Below are 25,831 nucleotides of genomic sequence, written 5' to 3'. Positions count from 1 at the left end.
CCTGCAGCCACACAAGCATGTTGAATTGCAACTGGAAATGAATAGGAAGCTAATTAGCATTAGTCATTACTATTTAAACACTTACACTTTGCTCTTTTCTAGTGCTCCCTGGCATGGTTTACAAGCAGCAGGACAACTTTAAGGTGCTTTACCAGCAGTACTGAATTAACTGTGTCAGCAGCCCTGTGAGGCAGGGATCTATTTTGCAGAGACGGGGAGAGGCTAGTGACTTGCCCAGTAGACCATCTCTGTGTATGTGTTGCATTCTCTAGGCTGGTCTGCGTGGTTTTTCAGCTAAACTCATGTGGTTGCTGGGGTCCATCTGCCATTTCCTCACAACAAGCGCACAGCTCTTGCGTAGGGTGCCGGCACACTTCCTATGCAGCCTGAAAGCATTTCCTTCATGTGTCCATGAGGGCAAACTGAACCCTTTAAAAGATTTCTTGCTTTAAAGAGTTTCCTAATATTTTCTTTTCTCCCAGCAAGGGACTTGTATATGAAATTTTGAAAGGGAAGCAGGTGGTGGAGGGTGGGGAAAAAATGTGAGAGAAAATCCATGGGCAGGAATGACAGGGAGAAGCACTTAGGCTGGGGACAAATGTTACATTAATCCCAGGACCAGTTGTCTGTGTTTGACCCAGAACAGAAAAATCCTGGGATTGACTTGTACACACATTGCCCTGCCAACTGAGGTTTACCGAGCGCTGAATGTACTGCCACTTTCCTGCCATTGATTTCATTATGCAATACTGGGATATTACAAAGTGCATCTGGTTGTCTTGGGACAAACTGTTAGAATTTTCTATCCTGTGCGCTTGAGTTTGTCCTGGGACAAGACATGAATGTCTGAATGGTTGATTGGCACTTTGTCCTGAGAGAAAATGGCTTCCCTGGGACAAATGCAATATCTGTTTGCAGCCTTGTTGTCTCTCTGTATCTGGCCCTGAAGGTTGTCTTCACTTCTGCATTGACTCATGCTTTCACTGAGGTGGTACACTAACCACTTACCATCCACACACACAATGATGTTATCCAAGTTTCAACCTGACCTGCCTATAGGTGTGAGTTAGAAACTAGATTCTGCCTTCATGTAGGCCAGCTACCCACCTCATGCACAAGGCAAAATCACTTCATACAGTTAGTCCTCTAATGTCTTCCTATTATCCTCCTCCTCCCTGTACCCAGAAAGAGGGGCACACGATTCATAGAGAAAAATATCACTGAGAAGTTTGGTTTTCAAAGATGCAGCAGGGATTCTCAACAACTAGGATGCCACGGCTCCCTGGATGGCTATGAGAGCCCTTAAGGATGTTGCAGGGTGCCATGCAATATTAGCACTGTTAGGTACGCAAACATCTACATGATTCACAAGATGAACCCAGAGATTTCAAACGGGAATCCATAGTGACAAAAACTTTTTGACTTGCTGAGTTCTTTGCAAATGAAGAATGTCTCTATTATTTTTCCATAGTCAAAAAAAAAAAAACCTGAAAGCCAAGAGCTAGCATTTTTTTGAAAGGTATCTTGAGTCTAATGAGGGGTTGCCTTGAGTCTAACAAGGTAGAGAATCACCAATCTATGGGATATGTCTCCTGAAAGTCCAAAACACACACCATGAAGACACTCTAACACATGACTTTTCAGTGGGGCTGCTCATGCATGGGCTGGGTTTAACCCACTGCTCAGGCCTGGGCAGTGATTTCCCAAGACATGCACTGAAAACAGAAAATGCCTGACTAAGATAAAAGGTGTAACATCCTGGCAAAAACATGAACTTAGTAGCCTAGGCTGAGACTCGTACCTGGCTGGGGCACAGGGGGAATTCTCAGGGAAAATTAAGAGAAATTGGAGTTGAAGCTGCTTGAATTACAGAGGGAAGCACAGATCTAGGCATGTATTGGTTTGTGCTACCACTTCATCCTGCTTGTATTTTTCCCCTAAGGTGTTAATAATACCTATATACACACAAGGATCTACCATATGTTTTAAGCAAACAAATCTCTAAGGAGAATAACAAAATATATTTATGCAAGAGATTAAGTCAGTTTCTCAAGCAAATCTCTCAACTACACTCAAAAAAAAAAAAGTTATGTAATTTTTGCAAACCTCCTGAGGAATTATCCTGGTCTCCAGCTGAATATTGTACACTGATACACAAAATACTTTGTATGACTCTTTCTCATACTAGTGACCCACCACTACTTAGAGGGTATATCAGAAATACCGGTATTAAATGTGTGAAAAACTTAGACCAGGAACAGACAAAGGAAATTTTAGAGGACAAGTGAAGGATGCTGCTGAAAACTTTGGATATTGATTTCTGATGCAGCATGTTTTGATCTCTTCAGTTAAAGAGCTTCACTTGCATTAGCATTGCTGGATTGAGCCCTTCAGGTTTTTTATGCCTTTCTTTGGAAATGTCTTTTCCCATTTCTCCCATTTCTTCCTGAAAACTTTAATTTCTCAGAGCTTTCCTTGCTCCACAGCTTCAACAATGCAGGGATTCCACCATTTACCCAGGTAACTAACATTTATTCGACATTTCCTGAAATACCAGGTTGCCTTGCAACAGCTGTTTATTCTTATTCATTTACCTTTTTCACAGAAAAATAAAAACTAGTAATGTAACTACTTTTCTCTTCAAGTAGAAAGTAACAGAGCCATCAGCTTTCGATCAGTGTAGAAATCACATACTTTTTGGCAAGAGAAAGCCAATTATTGCTGGCTGACCCTTATCCTAGAGATCACTTATTCCACATTAGCATAGATAGAAGGATGATGCTTGCAGCATGGGGCCTTTGGGCAAGATCATAAATAGCAGGGAGAGGGAATAAGAAGATTAGCAGGGGGTTGTAAGAGATGCTTAAGGACTCGAACAGGCCTAGGGTGAAGTGTATATGTGTGTGTGTGTGTGTACACACTAAATAAATCCCAAAATGAGCCACTGATCCCATAAATGTTAGGCTGTGGACCTATTATCTCATGAGTAAACACTTGACCACTTTTGTCCTAGATAGATAGATAGATATAAGAATTGGACTGAAAATTGAAGAATGTGACTTACTCCCAGTGCTGGTGCTGAATGACTTTGGACAAATCACTTCCCCTCTTGTGCCTCAGTTTCCCTCAATGTAAAAAAGATAATAATGGCACTAGTGTTTTTTGTAAACACCTTTTTTTTAGACACCTATGGATAAAAAGAGCTAGGTATTATTTGATGCCATGCACTGTCTTTTTTTTTTTTTTTTTTAAGAAAGCTTTTAGCAGAACGAGTCTGATGTGCCTGTTAGCACATTGCTACAGTACTGGTAAATATAGACATTAATAAAGCACAGCACAGTTCCCACTAGCTTGATGGAGGAGAGGCTTTGGTGAAGCTGCTACATCTGAAGTTTTGGGTATGGTAATGTGCAGCCTGATTGCCATTCAAGCAGTCATTCATTAATTCCAAGGGAAGAACTGTTTTCCAGCTTCCTAAAGTAGGAACACTGGTGCCAGCATTGTCATGGTAATTTTGTTCTCTTATACTTCATGGCACAGGGGCACCTGGAAGGTGGTTTTGCTGTGTGCTTATGGTAGATGCTCACTTCTGCTGGAAACCATTGTTAGGTGGTGCCCAAGAATGTAGCTTAGCTCCTGGTAAAGCCCTTATTGTCTCTGTTAGCTTTGCTTTTTATACAACTGCACAAAAATGTGAGGAAACCACATGGACACAGCTGTGTCAGTTGAATACATGTAAATATAAAGGCCCAGCTGCTTGTGTGTGCTGCTGCTTTGGACAAGTCCCTCTGGCTTGTGCAATAGAAGAGAGGGGCCACGGATAGACAAAACAATGATGAATTAAAAGGTATGTGTGAGCGGGAGGAAACTTACTGCATGTGTCTACATGAGATGCTTTGCTGTATGGTAGACTAATCTACTGTGTAGTAAAGCATCACCATCTACACATGCGCACATTTACTGTGCAGTAAATTAGTCTACTGTGCAGTTAGTTTACTACCTGTATTTATAGGTAGTAAACTACCTATATCTACATGCGTAGATGCTGGCTGGGAGCAAATTTGCTCCCAGTCAGCCCCTACACTAGGGAACCACAGGGATAGGGAACTCCCCTGATCTTGGCACTACTCAGCTCCCAGATCCTCCTAGAAGGTGGAAGCTGAGCAGCATCAGGAGATGCTTGTCCCAGTGCTGCTTAGCTCCCAGCTCTTCACAAACAATGCTGGATTAAGATTTATTGGAGCCCTGGATAAACAGAAAATTGGAGGGCCCTGCTATACCCCATTATAAACATGAATGTATCAAAAACCATTAATAAATAGACCTATTAAATATTTTCATAGTGCACTAATAAATAAAGCATAACATGCCATGTCAGAATTAACTACTCAATTTTGCCACGCACAAAACTGAATAAAACAACTGCCTTAGGAAAATGACTCGGATGCATGGGATCTCCATAAATATATAATAACATGAAAGGAAATACATTTTAGTTTAGTGGTCATATAGATTCTTGTTTGACTATTTTTTAAAAATACACATTTTACATGGTACGTACACTACAGTAAACTACTACAAGAAAAATACAGGCCATACTTATAGCCTTGAGTATGAGTCTAAGAATACCAATTATTGCAGTTAAAATAAAGCAGTAGGCTAACACAATACATCTCAGTGGGGTTTTTTTCTCTTTTCTGAAACGTTAAGCATGTGCTCAACTTCATATACTGTAATGCTCTCTTTCCTGTACCCATTACACGTTTTAATACTACCATCACATAATTATGTAATCAAATTGTATAGATATATTGATATAGACATACATATATATACACACACATAATGTCTCCTCTCTCTCTCTCTACCTGTATATCTCTCTCTCTCTCTCTCTCGATATCTATATAGATGTGCACACACACAATCTTTCTCTCATATATGTATATCTAGACAGACAGATCTGTATCTAATCAGCCCCTGCGAGACCTCGCATTTCCCCACATGAGCTGTCCTTGCTTGGGAGAGCTGCAGGCCCATCTCTAATGGCAGCCTTACTTGGGGTCAAGAACTGCAAGAAGCATCCAGGGGCAGTGGGATTCCTCTTCTCTATGCCCCAAAGTAGCCCTTGGCAGAGGGACTAAAGCAGTACGCACTGCGCACGACAGCATTTGGCATGGCTTGAAGGTCGCAGCCCCCCAACACACACATGCATTTTGCATCTGTTGCAAGCGGCATGGCAGCCTATCCCAAGTGGCCTTTCTGCCCTGTGAGCTGACCCTGGGGAGGGAAAAAGGGCAGGATCAGGCTCCGTTCAGTGGTAGCAGCAGGAGGAAATATTCTTTGGGGGAGCTAAGAGCTGTTGTGAGGCTGGTGTGTGCCAATGGCGGAGAACTGTGCAGCAGGGGCTCTGGGTGCAGCGCTGCAGCAGCAGCGCATGGTGGTGGCACCAAGTGACACTGGGTAGAGTGGGACAGTGGCTACTGTTGCCCTGTTGCCGCACAATTAGTTTGCAGAGGCTAAGCCCTGTTAGTCCCAGCCTCCCGCTGTCTATGCCTTTCAGGCAAAGGGACAGGAGAGAGACAGACTGGCTGGGCAGCAAGCAGCAGGGGTGACGGGGATCCTCACTGCGGCCTCATCCCGCCTGTCCCCATACAGTGGTCAGACGAGTTCCTAGCCACTGCCTCCCTGTGGCTCTTGTGTTTAACATGTGATGGTGCTTTGTAAGACTTTACCTTGCGGGCTGGGGAGTGTGGCAGGCCCCTGCCCCAGCCTCTGCCCCCAGGGGGCCCCTGATTAGCAGAGGCCCCTGGGCCCAGGCCCAGGCCCAGGCCTTATGGGCCTGTGCATTAATCCTCCCCTGCACATGGGAGTTGGGAGCCAAGCAGCGCTGGGACTCGGGAGCTCCCTGCTTCCCCACCCAGCCCAGAGCTGGCCAGGAACTGTCCTGATTCTGGGGCAGGTCCCAGCTGACTCTAGGCTGAGTGGATATTTCCCCATGCAGCACAGGGATATTTCCCCAAAGCTGCACAGGGAAATCCTCATGCAGCCTGGAGCTGGCTGGGACTTGCCCCAGAAATGGGGCAGCTCCCAGCTAGCCCCAGGCTACATGGAGAAATCCTCGTGCAGCCCAGAGTTGGCTGGGACCTGCCCCAGAATGGAACAATTCCCAACCAGCCCTGGGTTGTGTGGGGAAATCATTGTGGAGCCCAAAGCTGGCTGGGACGTGTCCCAGAAATGGGACAGTTCCCAGCCAGCCCTGGACTACATGGGGAATCCTCCACCCAGCTCAGAGCTGGCTGGGACCTGCCTCAGAATGGGACAAGTCCCAACCACCCCAAACTGTGTGGGGAAGCCCCGATGGGCACAAGGCTTGTCCCCATGTGCACAGGACAGGACAGCTCTGTAGCAGCAGCTGTCTCCCAGCCCTGTGCACATCAGGACCCCTCCCAATATGTACAGGGCCAGGAAACAGCTACCGCTGCAGTTGGCAGAGCTGTCCTTGTCCTGTGCACATGGAGACCAGCCCTATGCTCCCTGACAGCCCCTGGACTAGCACCTAGGGGGAGCCTGGGTGGGAGCAAATCTACTCCCAAGAGGGAGTATGTGTAGACATGCTTTCAGCTTTTACTGAGCAGTAAGCCTACTTTGAATTAATAGCACGTGTAGATACACCCACTATATATCATCTGATCCACAGCACCTGTTTCATATGTCCACTCCTATCCTGTACTAAGTAAGTGCTGAACTGGGCCAGTTTATGCATGAATGAAAACTGCCATATCACTGAGGTTTAGTTTTTCACTTACTGTAGGATAGAGTAGACACAGGAAACAGTTACAGCAACTTAGTTTGACACACTGTAAGTTCCCCTCACCTTTTAACTCTGCATAATTTTTGTTCCTACCTAGAAAGGCAGAAGGCACTTTATAGACAAACTAAACCAGGGAGGCACAACATAAGCTTTTATAAGCAACAGCTTCATGAGATGCTGTTTATGGAAGCTTATGCTATGCATCTCTGATTTAGTTAGCCTAGGAGCAGGCAATTATTTTGGGCGGAGGGCTGCTGAGTTTTGGCAAGCCATCGAGGACCGCATGACAGGCAGCCAGGGGCAGATAAATATTCATTTTCTAAATTTTTAGGGGTCTCGCAGGCTGGATAGAATGGCCTGGTGGGCCGCACTTTGCCCACCCATGAGTAAGCCTATAACAAAAGGTGCAAATCTGTCCTGCCTTCTGACTAACTTCAGACTAACATGGCTAGCTACCTGACAGGATTGCCAACTATCTATACATTTACAAACAGTTAGTAAAAAAACAGGCTAAAAATGGCTGTCCATGAATAAATTTGAACCATCTGTAAACAAAACAAAACAAAACAAAACAAACAAAAAAACCTTCACAAAACTGCTGATCTTCTTGATTGAAGCTCCTTCTCAGAAATAAGCTGGATTAGCTAGAGCTTGACTGAAGCACACATAGAGCCCAGCAGCATTGCCTGATGTCCAAGCAGGAGCATAGTACCCTGCAGGAAGCCTTCTCTCAGGGCTTTGTAGACCTCTCCTCCCTTGAGCCATGTGCTGCTGCATTTGGTCCTGTAATACTACTGGGATGCAGACAGGCATCTTTGGAAGTCTATTGTAGAACAGGGGAGCAGGGCCAGTGAGGTTAAGGCTGAGGGGTGGGATGGGGAGTTGGTGTCATCAGCAGCATCAGGGTGTGGGTATGAGTAGAGGAGCCATGGGGTAGGAGAAACAGTGTAAAACTATTGTTACAGTCAAGTAGTGTTGCCAACCCAAGAAATACTTTTTTACTGGAACATTTTTACTGACAACCAAACTTTTTTTAACTTTTTAACTATGCTTTGCATTAAATCCCTAAACTTGAATTCAGCCTTTCTAACCGGGATCTGGAAGCAAGACAGGGCCTGGCAGAAAAGTTACATTTACATTATTTAAAAGATTCTATTATTATAAAAGCCTAAGTCTGTCTGTCCGTAACACTATTCAGACTCTGATTGGCTGTTGGAAACAGCCAATTAGAGTGCCCCAAGTGTGGGGGAGCACCGCCATGATTCCAAAGCCATGCTGAGGACTGGACAGAGGGTGGGGGAGCTCCTACCCCAATCCCTGCAAGTGGCACAGAGTTGAGCCGAGGCCACCCTGCTCCCTGCAAGCGGTGCGGAGGACTGGACAGGGGGTGGGGGAAACAGGGCCAGCAGCGCCTTGGGCCCTCTCCCTGCCATCATTTTTGATAGGCAATTGGCTAGTATATCAGTAAAAACCTTCATCAGTAAAAAGCTGGTTGTCAGTAAAAAGTTTGCAGATTGTCAGTGAAAAAAAATAGGTTGAAAACCCTGCTACTTGTTTCATACTCAGAAAGACCACTAAAAGGCTTGCAGATTATTTAAAAATTATACCCAATTTTTACACATGACATTCATTAGGATGATTATGTTGCCACAACTTGTTTATCATGTTAGAGAAAACTAGCATGGCTTGCAAGCCATCCCTCAGGGGTCTGTTAGCTTAAAGGAGCCTCAGCTGTTGTAAAGGAGCAGAAAACAGCTTCTTTTACTTTAAAATGAAGCTAACTTTTTATAGAGGCCTTCTGTAGTATCTCCAGCTCATTTTCCAATTCTCATTGTGCAGGTGTTCAAAGGAAGTTCCATAGGAGTGGTTGCCTCAGAGACAAAAGGAGGAAAATGGCTTTGGAACAGCAAGGCATTGACACCCGGATATATACTCTATTGAGTAACTTTGTTTTTGTGAGGTGCTGCAAAATATGTTTGGAGGGAGGATTTGACTTCAGTACTATGGTGAATTGTGTGGAAAAACCTTCAGTGATTTTATGTGAAAAGAAATCAGTAATTTTTTAAGGCTTTTTTTTTTTAATGACATAGCTGCGAGAGCTCCAAAAGTGAATTTTGGAAATCAGGCAAGAGGTCCAAAACTATGAGCTTTCTGTCTCCAAAATATCCCAAAGCAAACAAAAACTAAACTGTTCAATCAAGTAACTGTTTTTTCCTTGCCATGATTCTACTCCCTATAGGGATCTCCTGTGAATGTCTGATTGTAGGGTTGGTTCAGATTTTATTAAAACTATCCATGTCTTATTTGATAATTCCAGAGAAAGTCTTCATTGTCTCTTTCCCTGGGTCACAAATACAAGCTTAGCCCTTTCACTTTCCTTCTCCTGCTTCTATATCTTCCTGAGGCTGATGCAATTCAAAGGAGAGCATCCATAAGCCAAATTTATCATGGTTGTGGTGCCTTCTCTTTGCTTCCAAATTACTGTCACCTCAGTCAGCCCTCTCTGACACTGATACTCCCTTCTCACTCCCAGCTCCCATTTCTAAAGCTCTTCAGATCGCAATAGTAGAAAAAATGATTCACTCTTTGTTCTCACTGTGCACTACCTTCTTAGTGCTCCTAGAGGAGACCAAGATACATCCTGAAGAAAGGGCTGATAAATATTGTTCTATAAACTCCCATGAGGTAGGTGTCCTGTTAAACACAAGACTGTGACAATTTGGTGATAATGACACCCTGAGAATTTAAATGGAAGTTCCTGAAAATGTTTTCAGATCCAGTCAAAAAACTAGTGGGAAGAAGTATTGTTCCTCACATCACGTTTATTGTACACATGCACCTGACCCAGGATTAATTGCCTTTGAGACAAACCTGTGGCTGGTTAATGCTATGTTTGCTGAATAAGGAAATAAAATGCCTTTAAAGTTCCTTGAATTGACATTCATCCTAAACTGAAAGATGTCTGTGGGAGGGAAGAAGGCAATGAGGAAGACTAAGTATTCTTAAATATGTGGGTTTTGCCCTGTACCGTAAATTGCAGGGGCTGATCTAGTTGGGGCTGGTCCTGCTTTTAGCAGGGTTGGACTGGATGACCTTCTGAGGTCCCTTCCAACCCTCATTTACTATGATTCCATGACTGTCCATTCTGCCCTTGTTTACAGTCACGAGTACACAGAGGCACACATATGCAATAGGTGTTCTCTTGTGGGTTTACTCATTGTCTGTGAATAAGCTGAACAGCACTCTCCTACACATATTGATCAATGATCAGTCATTAGAATTCATCCTGACTGGTTAATGTTCTGAACAATTCAGTAGCCTTAAATGATTAAAACTTAATGACTATGCATACTGTATAGCTCCTTGAGGCCTTCCTCCCCCATTGAGAAGGCATTTCTATGTTAAGATATTACTAACTCCAGTACATGCCAGAATTTTCCAAATCTCCTACCTAGAGGGACTGTGTTTCAAAAACTCTCAGCTTAAACCAGCTATTCACAATGCAGCGATGACAGCATTAAACATTTATAGGCACAGATGCTGAAAAGATTAGTATTGAAGAGTCTGGTTACAACTGCTGCACACATTACATTTTTGTTTTATGCTGGAGATCCCTGCATCAATCTAATGAAGAATATAAACTTCAGAAAGTACTGATGCTGCTGCATGGAATTGGGGGGAGTAGGAGGAAAGCTGCTGGCCCATGCACGTAGTCTTACAATGAAGCAAATTGCAATGAAGTGAAGCAATCTCAGAGTTGGCAAACTCCTTTCAAGTTGTTCAAAACCCAGTCATTCTCCTTTCTCTGAGATTATGTAGACACTCAGATTATTTCTGTGTTGTGTCAGGTCAATAAACACAGCATAAAGACTGAAAGCATTCTCCTGAAACAGCCGGCTCACTCTCCACGGGATAGGAGTGCAGACATTTAAGTGTTTTAGTTTACACATTTCACAAGCAGTCTCTCAATTGCATGTCCTATCTCTTTTGCCATAGTTAGGTTGGTAGCCCTGTCCAGCAGTGCCTGATTTGCGCTCCAGGAAACCCCTTTGATTACAGAGTGGCTAAGTCAGGATCAAACTAATAATTAATTCCCTCCAGTAAAGGGCAATGGTATGTCCAGGTTAACACCTTTGGGATATGGACGATGAGGCATTATAAATCATTTACTAACCCCAGTAGAATTAGAACAATTACAACCAATAAATTATAAAAGTGAAATTTCACTCAAGGAAACATTGTGAAGTACTGGTATAAACTAGCTATGTATCGGTGAGCCTTGAGGAGGAGGCATGAGCTTTTCCTCAGTGGTGATAGGGGATACTTTGGAAACATTTCTTCATACATGTTTCTTAGTGTTTCTTATTTGCATAGACAGGAAAACTGCCCTTTGCCAGGTGAAATGAGGCTATGGAATTGATTTAGATGATGCCCCAGACACTGGACTGGGGCTCAGAAGACCTGGGTTCTGTGTCTGGATCTTGTATTGCTCTACTGAGTGTGATTGGATGGTCACTGGGCTACATTCACAAGAAAGAGGTGGGTGCTTACCTCCAGCCCACTGATAAAACCCTGCTTACCTTATGCCAGCATAAACTTCCTTGGCACTTAAATTTTCCCTGGTAAAGTCCTGGAGGTACTATGTTTCTGCTGTTCTCCATGACAATAACCACCAAAATCCTGAGAGTGCCAAGCTGCTTAGCATTTCTCTCAAACCTAGACACCAGCAGTATTCATAAAATAGGTGTTCCTCTGCTTATCTCCAGCTGACTAGGGAGCTACAAACTGCCTTAAGCCATCCTGATGCCACCTTACAAAGCCCAGGACCATGGTTAAGAAACAAGCCTCACAACTTACTCCCATGCCCTGTGCACCCAAGCAGTATACAGGAAGTCCTTGACTTACAATGTTTTGAGTTACATTTTGCACTTACAACATTTATAAATTGACACCCTGTTTCAACTTTACAATGCCAGTTTCAACTTACAATGCTTGATCTGATGCAATGCCATGCCAGCCAACAAGTTCGCTGCATCACTCATCTCCTGAAGAACATCTGTCCAAACTTCCTTGGACACTTTCTTTAAGAAACCAGATAAGTCTCCAGAAAAACCTTCAGTCAAGTCTTCTGAGAAGACTCCAGCCAACAACCCTTCAAAAAGTCCAACCAAGAGCCTTTCAAAAAGTCCAACAAAGTCACCACAAAGAAGTCCTTCCAAATCAATATGATTGCTATTTACAATATAAATACACTAATGTAGCTATATTACTCATCTATAATTGATCGAGTACAAAATTCTGGGGTGTTTTTGGTGTAAAAAGGGTATTGGGCCTTGGTTCAGGAGCCAACCCCCCATTTATAACATTGTTTCTTATGAGAAAATTGGTTCCGAGTTACAATGCTTTGACTTAAGATACGGGTTTTCAGGAACCAATTTTATGTAGTAAGTCTGAGGACTGCCTGTAGATATGTTAGAGGGGCATTGCTCTCAGACTTTCCTGTCTGTCCTCCTATGTCTACTGGGTGGCCCCAGAGTACTGTTGAGTGTTCACTCAGTACCCCTTCTGGCTGTCCTCATTGCTTAACTGCTGGGCTTGGTTACGTACAAGACAGGAGTAAGTGTCTGGGCAGGGCTGTTTCTTAGTGACCACACTGGGTTTAGTAATATAGGAGTGGAGCAACAGCCCAAGGCCTAGCCACTGTATTATGGCTTCTCAGATCCTGCACAGTTGGAGGTTGTGCATGGAGCCTCCATGGGACGTTATATTTAATCCTGATCCTATCCTGTCCCACCACTACCCTTTCTGCTTCTACCTCTATCAGTTTGAGTCTCACTTATTCTCTGGTCTGATCATTATACATATGCAAACGAAATCTGACCCTGCCAGTATCTGCAAATGGAAATTATTTTCTGCCCAGTCCTGCTCACACTTTATTTTTCTCACTTCTACTGCCTTGTTGGCAGATCCCAACAATATCCCAGTTCCGTTGCAGGGCTTTGGTTATGAAGATGGAGGAAGCTGGGATCTATTATTGTTCATGAGGAGAAAGGTGGATTAGTCAGAGACTATGATAAAGATCTGGGTGTCAGGGGCTAAAGAGGGAACATCCATAATGAAGTGGATTTGGGTTTAGTTCAGGGAAGGACCTTGCTTAAGGTTCAGATTGGTCCTTACTTTTCTGAACCAGTTTGCTCAGTTCTTTCCTTCCTTCTAGGCTTTGAAATCAAAGCATTAGTTGTGCCGTGTCAAATTCTGCATTAAACCGAACAGTGTAAAGCCACTGTAAATTCACTGAAGTCAGTGGAGTGATTACAAAATGATGCCATGTACCTGACATCAGAATCTGCTGTCAAGTTAGTAATTAGATCTCTCAGAAAGAGGAAGGAATCAGACTCCTGAGTGCTTCCAAGGTGCAAACCACCACTTTCCACTGTGAAGCTGCTGTGCAAGGTTATTGAACTCTGTAATCCCAGCTGTTACTTCTGATTTATTCCAAGACTGGTTATAATTGACTCTGTACTTTTGTAAAAAAGGGTAAAGCATGGTAACAGCCCTCAGCACCCAGATCAAATACTACTGCATGATGCACTGCTTGGGGTACAAAGGGAAACAGAAGACAACAATCATTGCAAAAACCCATTATCCATCAGCTAACTGCACTGTAACTCTGACATGTGGCAGAACTACCTCCAGGCAATTTTATTTGCCTTAAGAAGAATAGTTTCAGAACTGTAAGTGATTCGATGAGTTTTATATAGCTCTATAACAGAGAGCATGCTGGACTTATGTCTCCATTAGACTGTTTTGAAACTATGCTAAAAGCACAACTGTGGGAAAAGATCTAATTTTTTTCATTAATTCTCAAAAGGAATAGTAATAAGCTAATTCCAGGCCATTTCATTCCCCAAATGAAGGGTCAGGCCGTTTTTACACTTAGACATGAAACAATAAAAAAAATCTGTGCAAAAGTGGGTCTTTGTTGAACCAAATGTCACATTCCGAAATGTAAAACACAGAGATTTGATTAACCACGTCTACTTTGATATATCGTCTTTTTTCTATAGGAAATTAGACCAGATAAATATACTGGACACCTCGCATTTCAAGATTTATGTAATTTCATTGTGAATACTTCACACATCTTTCTAATCCAGATTTAGTTCTGGCATGGGGTTTTATTTCCACCACTACTCAAATCCCGACTAACACATTACTGTATACTATTTCCTTGTGGCGTCGCAACATGTCAAAACTTGAAGCTGAGCGTGGATGTTTTAATCTGATTTTTTAAAATTAGTTTGACTAATCACTATTATGATTAAAAGGAGTGTAGCTTTCTATTGGTATAACCAGGGTTTTAGAGAACAGAAACAGTACGGTATTTCTATTTCACATAAACATATACCTACATGTTCCCACTGCTTGCTTTACTTTCTCACAGTTCCCTCTTTCCTCCTGCTTCATATTAGAACAATGCTATATATTTTTCAGTGTCCCATATACAGTATGTGGGATACAGCCCAATATGTACAGTATTATTATATTCATGAATCCACACTGTCCTTAATAAAGCTGCCCTACTTTCTTTGTTGCTATGATTTACTAACATGAGAAGTGCTGGGTACAAATACAGAAGCCTTATTAATATTCAGAAAAAAATCCTATATTACTAAGTACTTCTTGCTCATCCAATTTTGGTCACTTGCCCTAGATTAAAAGAGGCTGTGTGTCTTTATTCTCCTGAAAAGCTTGAATGCAACTGGAACATTAGAACGCTCAATTAAATTTATGGTGATCAAAGGCCCTGTTGCAAGCCTTACTCCTTGAGCTGTCCTTCTGATGTCAGTGACAGACTTCTAAATGGATTACTTTTGAGTGTCATGATTGTATGATCAGTTCCTCAAGTAATAATGGATCCCTATTACTGTAACTACCTATCAATAGATGGACAGTATGGTCAATTGAATCAGCTAACCAGGAAAATTATCCTCTTAAATAAAATGGTTATTTAAGGTATCCTCATTTTGAAGGGGAGATTTAGGGTGTGATAGGTAAGATGAGATGCAATGTAAATGTAAAGTGTTTCAGCTACAACGCAGTAACAGCTCATACACATGCTCTTGCCTTACTTTCATGGAGAGGTAACTCACCTCATATTTACTGTAAGTTAAACTTGAACACAGATAGTTATTCCATGGTAACCAATTGCCATAAGTTCAGATCCTAGCTTACCCTGCAGTTACTTGTTTATGTGCCTATATCCCCCCGCCCCAATCTTTCCAATAGGACTTAAGTGCAACTGATGCCTGGATGTCTCCTTAAGTTTGCTGAAATGTGCAGGTTGCTTCAGATAGTGCAAACTCAGATTCCAGTGCACTTGGAATATCAGCAGTCTTAACTATTTTCAGCTTTCATCAAAACAGATAAAGGGAAGGAAGTTTTAGCATGAAATGTAATTATAGTATACTCTGAATGATAGCTCATTTTGTCAGGTCTGTAACACTTTAGTGAAGAATACGTAGTGGTTAGTACAGTCTTCCCAAACAGAAGAGGTCAGCTTTGAAAAGTCCGGAAAACTTTACCTTTGACTATTAAAATTGAAAGACTTAAAACAAAAATCTAATCAACTTTTCATTATATCCACTCCCTTTAAAAAAAAACAAACCAACCCTTAATTTCCCTAATTTATCTAAACTAAAGTGGGTCTAAACTTTAGTTGATAGTTGATTCTACTTTCTGGTTCTTGCGCTCTTGTGCAAGAACTAAGAAAATGTTCTTGCACAAAAAATCTCCATGTTAAACACAACAACCATAGTTTTTCTTTAGGCTAAATTTGGCAAACCCTCCAAAGATTTTTTACAATGCCTAAATTTAGTTCCTAAATGACGCTGTGATTTTCTAATGATCCAACATGTAGAACAGTTTTGAAATTTTCTCATATGGTGCTTTTAATAAAATAAGATATTTTTATATGTCGGTAGTACCTGTTCATAGAAATATTATGCAAGATATTCTAAATATATGTACATTTAACTTGGAAGCATGTTGGGACAAACCAAATGGGCTTGGTAGCATTTACATAATAACAATAATTAAAGTTACACATATATAGCTGTGGTGCCCTCAGTTGGTGCTGTGAGCATCTTCCCACTTCCTGGGCCAGGCCCTGACTCGTCTGCCATGACTTGATGGAACTGTAACTGAAAGGAGGGGTTCAGTGGTGTCCTTGCCTCTCCCTCGGACATGGTAATACTCACTGGCTTGTCGCAGTTGATCCTGGGGCTGTGCCTCCCCTACACCCTGTCCACTCACCAAACATAAGGGCCATCGTGCCGCTGCGCCAACTCCTGGCTCCAGCCTCTTATATCCTGCTTCTGGGTCTCAACCTCATCGGCCTCCGCTTGAAGTGCAGGCTTGTGGTTGCAGCCTGCCTTTCACTCCTAAACTTTGGCCCTGCTCTGTCCCTGCACCAGGCCTGTGTCTGTGGTGCCCACTGCAGACTCGAGATTGACTGTGCCCAGCCCAGGCCGTAGGGTTGGTGACTGACTCCAAGACCCTTCCCATGGAGCTTGGAATTGGGAAGCCTTGTCTGGCTCCCTACTACTGCCCTCGCTCATTCCCAGTGAGGCAGCATCATGGGGGGGCGAGGGAGTCTGCTCTGCCAGGTAGCACCCCAGCAAGCTCAGCATCTTGCTTTCTACCTGCCCCCTGCACCTGGCTTCTGCCAGGGTTTTTAAATCTTTCATGGTGGTGGTCACAGCTGATGTCATCAGCCAGCCACCACCCAGCTTGATTGATAGCCACTTGAAATGCTGGTGCAGCGCTGGTGTGTGAGGTTTCCGCCCTGTCCTGGTCTGCCACCAGGGTAAGTTTCCTGCGGTGCTGGGGTCCCTGGGCCTTCTTCCGGGAGTGTTGGGGTCTGTCCCTGGCGCTTCCGGCCCCTGAGGGCATTCCCCCGCTTCTACAATAACATTTATATGAAGGATCTGAAAGTGGTTTGCAAATATTAACTCCTGTGAATTAAGTAAAGAGTGAAATATTCATTTCAATATAAAATCTGGAACTAGAGGCCAGTTCTGGAAGTCACTGAGCTTCTCAACACTTTTCAAGAAATGCTCTCCATCTTGCAAGACTGAGCCCTAAGTGTTTCCTGTATGTTATCATTTGATTTGAAAACAGAGCCCCGTCCACTGCTCTACCCATGAGACGGTACTCCCCTTCCAATAAAGAAGCCACTACCTTAATGAGTTGTTTTCTGAATAATAAGGAATTAGTTTCCGCCTGGACTTTAACAAAGGATTCTTTTACTCCATTCTAAAAGCAATAGTTCAACCACTTGAGATAAAGGAGAACCTCAATGGAGCAGTTGCTTGGAACAGCAACAGATGTATTATATTGGGCAGAATTCATCCGTGATGAAAATACATTTACTTCAAGGGCATCTCCCAGTAGGAAATGTAATAAATAAATAATGTACAGTTGTAAATATAATAAGGAAACAATACGGACAACATTTAGACTTGATGACTTCAGATTTCAGAAGAGTTTAATCCACTTGTCCAGAATCTAGACAAGCCCCAGCAATTATATTTTTATTAGTCTCCTTCATACAAACTATGTTGAAAATGGCTTGACAGAGTTAGATAATACATTTGCAGAGTTGGACAGCTTAGCAAATACACACCACTGTTTGAAAACCTCTGGGAATCACAGCCGTGCAGAGGTGTACAAAGATCTGAAAGGAAAACACTCAAATGTGTGTTTGCTTTGGGATACTACTAATAAAGTAACATACTGGTTATTGCTGTAGACCTGACTAAACTGGCTGGTGTAACAAGAAATGTTTTTCCACTCCCTTATTTTTTTGCATAAAGGATAAGAAGAAAGATTTTTTGTTTGTTTGTTTTTAGACCTCTAAAATACATTAGGTGTCTATCTAGTGCTCTGGGTGCCTATGCAATAAATAAAAAAAATTGAAATGATAATATTTTAAAAAAATCATATAAACAATCTAAAGGATTCCTATAAGTGCATTTACCTCAGTTCACTCCCTTTTCAATACTTGGAGAAGACAGAGGCTTTTCAGTGTGCTTGGCAAGTTAACAAAGCTCATAAACCACGGTGAAGAGTAAATTCCTAAACCTAGAAAGTAAGCAGCATAAATACTAGTATGTTAAAAAACAACCACATCAAAATTTCAGCATTAGAACACTGTCAGGCAGCTTCATAGATGAAGACAGCTGAAATGAGAGAATCATGTTCTAGGTTCATCTCTTCCATGAAATCAGACACTCCTGGGATTAGCATCCACTTAGCTAGCCTATGCAGCCTGCATACATGCTGCAATGGGTAAAAAATGAAATTGGTGCCTCATCTTTTCGAATCACTAACTCAAGTAAACAGCAACAGCTCCTCCCATTGTGAAATGTTACTTGTTCTTGCTACTTCAGAGGCCTGGCTTACTCAAGGTAGCTGTGGGCGCATCTACACATCACCCTATGGCAACGTAGCGATGCGCTAAATCACCAGAGCACCATACTCCCTGTGTATGGTGCGTCGTTACAGTGAAACTTACCTGTGCGCCATGCACATGGTGTTGTAACAGCCCACACTGCACCATGCCTCCAAAAGTACTAAAGCATGGTGCCATAGCAATATTGCTGTTCGGTGATGTGTAGATGTGTCCTGTATGTAACATATCTTGCAAGTTTGCTTTATTATTATGCATGTGCCTCATAACTGCTGTAAGGGTTCCTGCACCTTCCCTTAATGTATCTTCTCCTGGTCACTAGGATTCTTTACTAGAGGGACTCCTAATCTGACCTGGTATGTAACTTTCCCTGTATCCCAAAAATAGATTTCCACCCCATTTAATTATATTTAATATCCTATTTACTAGGGAATGCTTCAGAACTCTTAAATCAATATTATTTGTTTGAATTCTTCAAAGTGACTAATAATCTTATAATTCCACACCATGTTCTTCCTAAAGAAACTTCTTAGCCACAGTGCAAGCAGTGTACGTAGTATGACCTATTAATACAAATAAACACTGTTAGAGCAGTTTACATGCGCATGACACTTTATAAACTTGTGGCATAATTGTCTAGACTAGGGAGTAGGGCCAAAGGTAGTTTTCAATATTCAGGGCTTCTGTAATATTGATTCACTATTGTTCCAGATGAGCAAGTTGTGAGTAGTTTTCAACTCAGTGAGACTGTTCATTTTGGGCAGCTGTTTAAGTGTCACCTGAACTGGCCCCTATATAAGCTTATGCAAATCATCTAGGCCCAACATTTTATAGTATCCAGTAATTTTGAGTACCTCAGTTTTTTGGTGCCCAGCTAAAGACAAACACCTAAAAACTGAAGCCCCAGTTGAGAAAGTTGCACTCAGTTTCACCTTTGTAAAGTGTTGTGAGATCCATGGATGAAACATCATTCTGTGTGCAGACAGAAGAACAGCTCCCTCTTGTAACTCATGGAGCTATGCAGAAAGTGCCATGAGTTACAATGATTGCCAGACCCCCTGGGGGGTTGGAGAATCTAGCTGCTGTTTAGAGCTGCTGGGAGCCTGCAGCTTCTCCCTCCTAACAATGCCCCTCCCCCTTTACAATCTAGGTGCTATTTTCAGGATGGGAGTGGGGAAAGGGAGTGGAGGGAGCTCATTCTGGGCATTCTGCAGTCAGTGCTGGAGGTGGAGCAGGTGGATTGGTGTCCTGTACCCCCACCTTGGAGGGGCTCCAATCTATGCACCTCACCTTCCAGTACTGGCTGAAAACCCCCCAGACCAAACTCCCCCCTCTCCCTTTCCCTCCTCCCATTCTGAAAACAGTACCAGGACTGGGAGGTGGCACAGAGACAAGTTACTGAATCATCTGCATGAGGGTTCAGATTTTTGCAGGATCAGGCTCTTTTAAAGTATTCTGCAGCGATGCTCTTGTGTTTGGTCATGCTGTAGAATGCTTTCAGGGGCCAGATCAGGCAAAAATTGTCACTGTCTGCAACTTCTTGTCAGTCCTCAGGCTTAAATGAACATGTAAATGACTACACAAATTTTCTGCTAGTGACTTGGGAAGTCAAATTCACAGCTGTCTTGCAATAACTCATATATGCTTAAGGTTAAATATATATCTTCTCAAAAATGGCTTCAGCCAATGGAAATACAGGTTTTCCCCACTTTATGTGGGTTCTGTATGTGCAAATTTGCTCTTATGCGATGACCGTTTTTATACTAAAAATGTGTTATATGCAAGATAAATTAACTATTATGCAATTGGCGTGGTGGAAGCCTGCAGTCAGCTGCTTTGTGTGGTACACTGTAAGTATACACACACCCCTCCCCTCAGCAGGTAAGTCTGTGGGTGAGGGGGAAGGGGCTTGGGGGGTGGGAAATCAAGGCCCCACAGTGAGGGAGGGAGCAGGGCACAGGCAGGGGGAGTGGCTGCAGTGAGTGGTGCCCCAGCCGGGCTGGGTGCCAGGACTATCGGAGTCCAGGAGGCTTGCCCAGGGACGGAGGGGGCCTTCCCCCCACCCCGGTGCCAGTGCCATACATGAGGGGCAGCATGATAACAGCACAGTTGTGAAACTCCTGGGCCAAGGACAGCCCCACACCTGGCTCCTCCACAGTGCCAGCCCTTGCAGCCTGGCCTGGTCCGGCCCTGTCAGTGCAGTGCCCCAGGAGCTGTGAGCCATGAAGCCGCCCGGCAGCAGCACATGCAGTCACCGCCACTCAGGGCAGCTCGTGCTGGTGGCCACTGACCCCTGGTCAGCACTTGTCACCCCCCACTCCCTGGCACCACCAGTGCTGGTGGCATCTGCAGGAGCTCCCTGCTTACCACCACTGGGCTCCTGCTGCTGCTAGTGCTGCCATGCCACACCAGCTGCTGGGGTTGCGTGTCGTTTATGAATGCATGTACAGCATACATTTTGGGAAACTTGTAGGTATGCTCCAAACTTGTATTGAACAAGCTCAAGGAAGAAGAACAAGCTCAAAGAAGATTGTAGTACTGGGAAAAATGTCCTTAAACTCTGAGACATTTTATAGCTATGCATGACTCAGTAACATCTGAGTGGGAGAACTAGACAGGTTTGAATCACCACTTGCTTTATCTTTGAATCACTCTTATCTTCATGTAAAACAATTGCAATTCCTGTTTCATGCTTTCACAGAAGTTATATATTGTTCAGCTTTTCTCACTATTGTTCTGACTGGTTTATTAAAAAGGTGGAGTGTTGGAGTTATAGGCTCTGACAGTATCATTGTCATACAATAGACTGAAGATGAACTGATATTTCTTTCTCTCGTTCTTTTTTTTTTTGAGAACAGAATGAAGCAAGAGAAATTACTTACAATCCAAAATCATTAAGGATCTAACCCAAATCTTTCCATGGACTTCAGTGAGGTTTAGCTAGAAGCCTCACAAAATATTTATAAAGGGACCATAATTTACAAGTGAACACATCTGAAAGGTGAATGGAAGACTCCGACCTGCCAAGTGGTAACTTTTACAGGCAATAGCTGATTATTTAGGTAATAAGTACTGTTCTTATATGCAAGTGTCACTTGAGAGCCTTATATACAAAATGCTGACTGAATCTAATGCATTCAGTAGAATCTCTGAAAACAGGAGTTTAAAAAAAACCCGAGAAGGATTTAATATTTTATATCTCCTTACAGAAAGTCCTATACACTTTAATAGGGATTAAACCAGAGTGGGGTCTGTAGAAATCACTGCAACATATACAGACTTGAACAGCAAGCCTGCTCCTTTCAATTATTTTTTCAAACCATGTTATAGAATTTTGTAACAGTGATCAAATTCTACAGGAAATTTTCCATAAAGCTTGCAATTTAACTAATTCTACTTCACGTTCTACAATATAATGACTTTGCAATAATAATCTATAAAAGGTATATAGGCTACAGCATAATATTTTATCAACTACCTGTAAGTTGCCTTGAATAAAAGTACAAATTCAGAAATATACAAATTCAGCCCCACACTCATAGGTGGGCTTTTCCGTAGACTAAGTGCAACCTTACATTTTCAGGCTATCAACTTTTATTTTAGACTAGTCAAAGCAGCAAGAAGGGGCAAGAAGAAAGTCTGTTTTAGAGAACACACGTTTTCTCTATGTGTTCTCTTAGACCCCTGCTACATATTATGTATATTATGCAATTAACTAGTTAATTACTGAACAAATTGAGACTGGTCACATATGCAAAATAATTATAAAATTAGCTGGTTAATCATACAAGAAATTTAAACCAACCTCACATGCAAAGTAATAATCACATGATAAAAATGAGCCAAGGGGCACAACTACATGTTGCCCTATGGCAGCGTAGTAATCATGCAGGTCTACACATGATTGCCAGCTATGTTGCTGTAGCAGCATGCTCCCTGTTTATAGTGTGTCACTATGGTGATGTAGCTGCAAAATGCACCATGCACACAGCTCAGTAATTGCCCATACTGCACCATACTTTAGTACTTCCAAAAGTACTCCCAAAAGAAAGTACTAAAGCATGGTGCCATAGCAACAGCACATACAGCAACGTGTAGATGCACCCAGCCAGCTATAAAGTTAGTGCCTGACAATGTGTAACAACTCTATAGCTTAAACTTGAGTGTGTAGCAGGGCCCTTAGATTATGTGGAGATGTTGTAGAATCTCTATCCTTGAAAGTTTTTAAGAGCAGGTTAGATAAACACTTGGCTGAGATAGTTCAGACGGGGTGATCCTGCCCTGAGCATAGGTTCAGAGTAAGTGGTCCAGACCCAAGGTCACTTCCAATTTTTCTATGATACCTATGGTGGTTAATAAAATGTTTAATTTCAGTGTGGCTCAGTTGCAGACAAGAGTAATGCTGTAGCAAGTCTGGCTATGTTCAAGTGACTCCTGCCGCACCCCAGCAACCAAGAGTACCTTTCCTTTTCTAACCTTCCTGCCATGCCTTGTTGGAATTTATAATATTGTGGGAGGTTGCTCCAGGGTCCCACAGTGTCTATCTTGTGCTGTGTCTTGTTGCCCTCAGGCTATAAATCACCTTAGGGGCAATAATCATGGCCTCCACCCTTCCCCGTAGCCATACCCAAGCCTTGCAGGTGTCACTCAATATTGATTCAGAGCCCTCTGGCTCCTAATGCAGCATTTGGCCCTTCAGGCCTCAAACATTTGTCTGGGCTTTGACTTTCTGGCCTTGGCCCTCGTATTCCGGCTGTGCCCCTCAGCTAAGGTCCATTACCCTGGACCTCAGCCTCTGGTCTCACCCTCTCGAGTTCCAGTCTCTGATTTCACCCTCTTGGGTTTTGGGGTCCCGCACTCCAGCCTTCTGATCTTGCCCTTTCAGGCCCTGTGATACTCAGCCAGAATGTTCTCAGCCTGCCCAGCTGCCCTGGGGATATCTGATCCAGGCCAGGCTTCAAGTTGGGTGCCCCTCAGTTGCCTCTGTAGATGCAACCCAGTCCTCTGGTGTAAAACTTAAAACATAACACAAATATAAGCAAACTGCTTCCCAAACTAAACTTCACTCCCACTCTGGGTCAGCACCCCACCACAAGCCATGCTTCCCCTTTAGCTGCTCTGTCTTAACTTCCCTGAGTAGCTGAGGCATTCATGAACTGTTTCCTGAAGCCCCTCTCCCCCAAGATTTCCTTCCTCTGCAACATGCAAGGCCAGACTGCCTGCTTTGCCTCCAGTCCAGGACTTATATGTCTCTAAGTCCCACCCCTTCCGGTCATGTGGTTCCTTAGCCATACACAGAGGTTTCCCTTTGCTTAATGGTCTGCTTGTGCTCCTTTGTTGCAGCCCCACACAGCAGTCTCTGAGACTCATTTAATGACAGGAGCCTCTAGCCAGTTCTGTAGCAAGGGTGGGGGGAACTGGGAGGACTGACCCAGGCGCCAAGAGGTGCTACCCTTCTGGTGTGGGGCACAGGACTGAGCTGCAAGTGGCTTGTTTGGAGGGGAGGAGAGGGCTGGGGGAGGGTAGCTCTGGCTGCTGTTTGGCTCCTAGGCAAGAATGGGGGGGGCATGTCCCTCCCCTCCCCCCAATCTCTGCATGGGGTGAGGGTGGGCTGCTACTGCAGGCTTTGCCCTGGGTGCCAAACCTCATTGCTACAGCACTGCCTCTAGCTCCCTTTCACAAACAGTACAAAATGGCTGCCCTCTGCAGATTTCTTAGAAACATAAAGATGCAATACACAGAATACAAGGACATTGTCGTTCCCAAGTTACAGCTAACGCACTCACCCTCCACTGTACATGACTGAACCATCCCTGCTTTCACACATAAAAACCTTGAGTTAAGCCAAGGGCTAGCTGGCAGAGCTAGGCATTTGGGTTAAGTGGATTCTGTTTACTTTCACTAGTAACCCATGCACTTTGCAGAGTGCATGCAAGTTAAATCACCTGAGGGCTGACAGTCCTTCAGTGCTTTCCCACAATATCCCCTCTGTCCACAGGACAGACAAGGCTGGGATGGCACCTTGGCCTGACATGACATCTCTCATAATTCATTGGAGAACTGTCATAAGGTGGCTCACCTTCCTGTAGCACAAAGCAACATGGGAAGTGTTCCCAGAAGTCCTACCAACATACATGCAAGAGTGCAGCACCACTGAGGATGCAGTAACTTAGGTCTGGCTTTGTGATGTGGTAGCTCAGACTGAAGACAGGCTAACTCAGGTGTCCAGTCCCAAATGCCCCTCACCTGAGTTAACAATGCAGTAAGTACATACCTGAAAGGTGAATTTGTTGATAACGTTAACAAAATTATCTAATTTTAGCAAACGTTTAGCTAATGTTAGCAAAATTATAGATGTTAAAAAATCAAGCAAAGAACCCATAAACTCATGGAATGAACAGGATATGTGCCAGCTTCACCTCTTAGTCATTCGGGACCTATTCCCTACTGCTTATTATAAAAACTTCAAACCACAGGCCCTGTATGCATCTTTGTCTGTAAAGGGCCTAGTGAACTTTTGGACCAAAGAAATAAAAAGCATAATAAATACATAGAAGTTCAGCCTTTGCTTCCATTTAGTCTTCAACTGTTTATTCCTATGATTTAGCTACATTCTTGGGTTTTATTGTTATACACAGCCAAGGAGAGTTTGACAAGGAAAGCAATTTCCAAATGAATCATTCTGGGAACATATAGTCTATAAATAGTTTTGAGAGTCTGACTGATGTCCCGATACAACCTTGACATTTTCAGGTAGGGTAATGCTGCTGTGGTTATTTGACAAATGGACCTGGATCATGTTTCATTTGTCAGGAGCCCAAGAGTATCCATCTCAGTTACTTCAGCGGTACAGAGTGCACAGCAAGCAAAACTTGTAAAACTTATGTTGATCCTCTGGGATTGTATTACTCTTGCAGGAAATAAGTCTTTGCCCCAAGATGGTGGCAAGAAAAATAAAATTTCCTTGCATCATGTGAGAAATGCCTCTTATTCTGAACTTAATTGTCATATATTGGTGAGTTATGTTTGCAGAAATGTCTGTGCCATGTCTCCAAGGTTCTAGTGTATGAAAAGGCTTTTTTTCTCCCCAGCTATATTGCAGTGCAGTACATCTATTCAGGAAGAAATGAATGAAGCCACAAGAATTATACCATTCAAAAATTAATAATATAAATAATAAAAATGATTTATTATTATCATTTATCTGGGTTTCATTATATGTGGGTTGGCAGAGAAGAGAACAGATAGAAAAACAGGATTATAATGTCTTAAATCTTTGCCCTTCCCCTTTACGTAGGATCAGAAAGCTTCATGGTCCTGAATGTTTTCCCTCAGAAATGATGTGACACCATTGTAACTACCCTGCCCTCACTGGAGTTGCTGTGGATTTGCACCCATGTAAGTCAGCACAGAATGTGGCTTGGATTTTTTTCCCTCATATTTTCTTCCTCTGTGGCAGAAGGAAGAGGTTTGTCCTATAAAAATGGCAGATTTGTAAGATCTGTACTGATCTTGGGGAATCAACAGAAGTCAAGGCCATTTTGTAC

At 43.0% G+C, this 25,831-nt stretch overlaps 1 long non-coding RNA gene across 2 annotated transcripts in view; it reads left to right on the top strand.

The window, feature by feature from the left end:
* Nucleotides 1-15,762, top strand: part of LOC149868825 (uncharacterized) — a 28,434-nt gene extending 12,672 nt beyond the window's left edge. For both annotated transcript variants that reach the window (XR_016441340.1, XR_016441339.1), the window contains exon 4: nucleotides 8,651-15,762. This is a non-coding gene — a long non-coding RNA (uncharacterized LOC149868825). The remainder of the gene's footprint in view (nucleotides 1-8,650) is intronic.
* The last annotated feature ends 10,069 nt before the right edge of the window (nucleotides 15,763-25,831 follow it).

Source organism: Crocodylus siamensis, chromosome 3, assembly GCF_052110815.1.
Source record: "Crocodylus siamensis isolate JL-2025a chromosome 3, ASM5211081v1, whole genome shotgun sequence".
Taxonomy (NCBI): Eukaryota; Metazoa; Chordata; order Crocodylia; family Crocodylidae; genus Crocodylus; species Crocodylus siamensis.
Note: the sequence above shows the minus strand (reverse complement) of the source record. Positions and strands in the feature narration are given on the sequence as shown.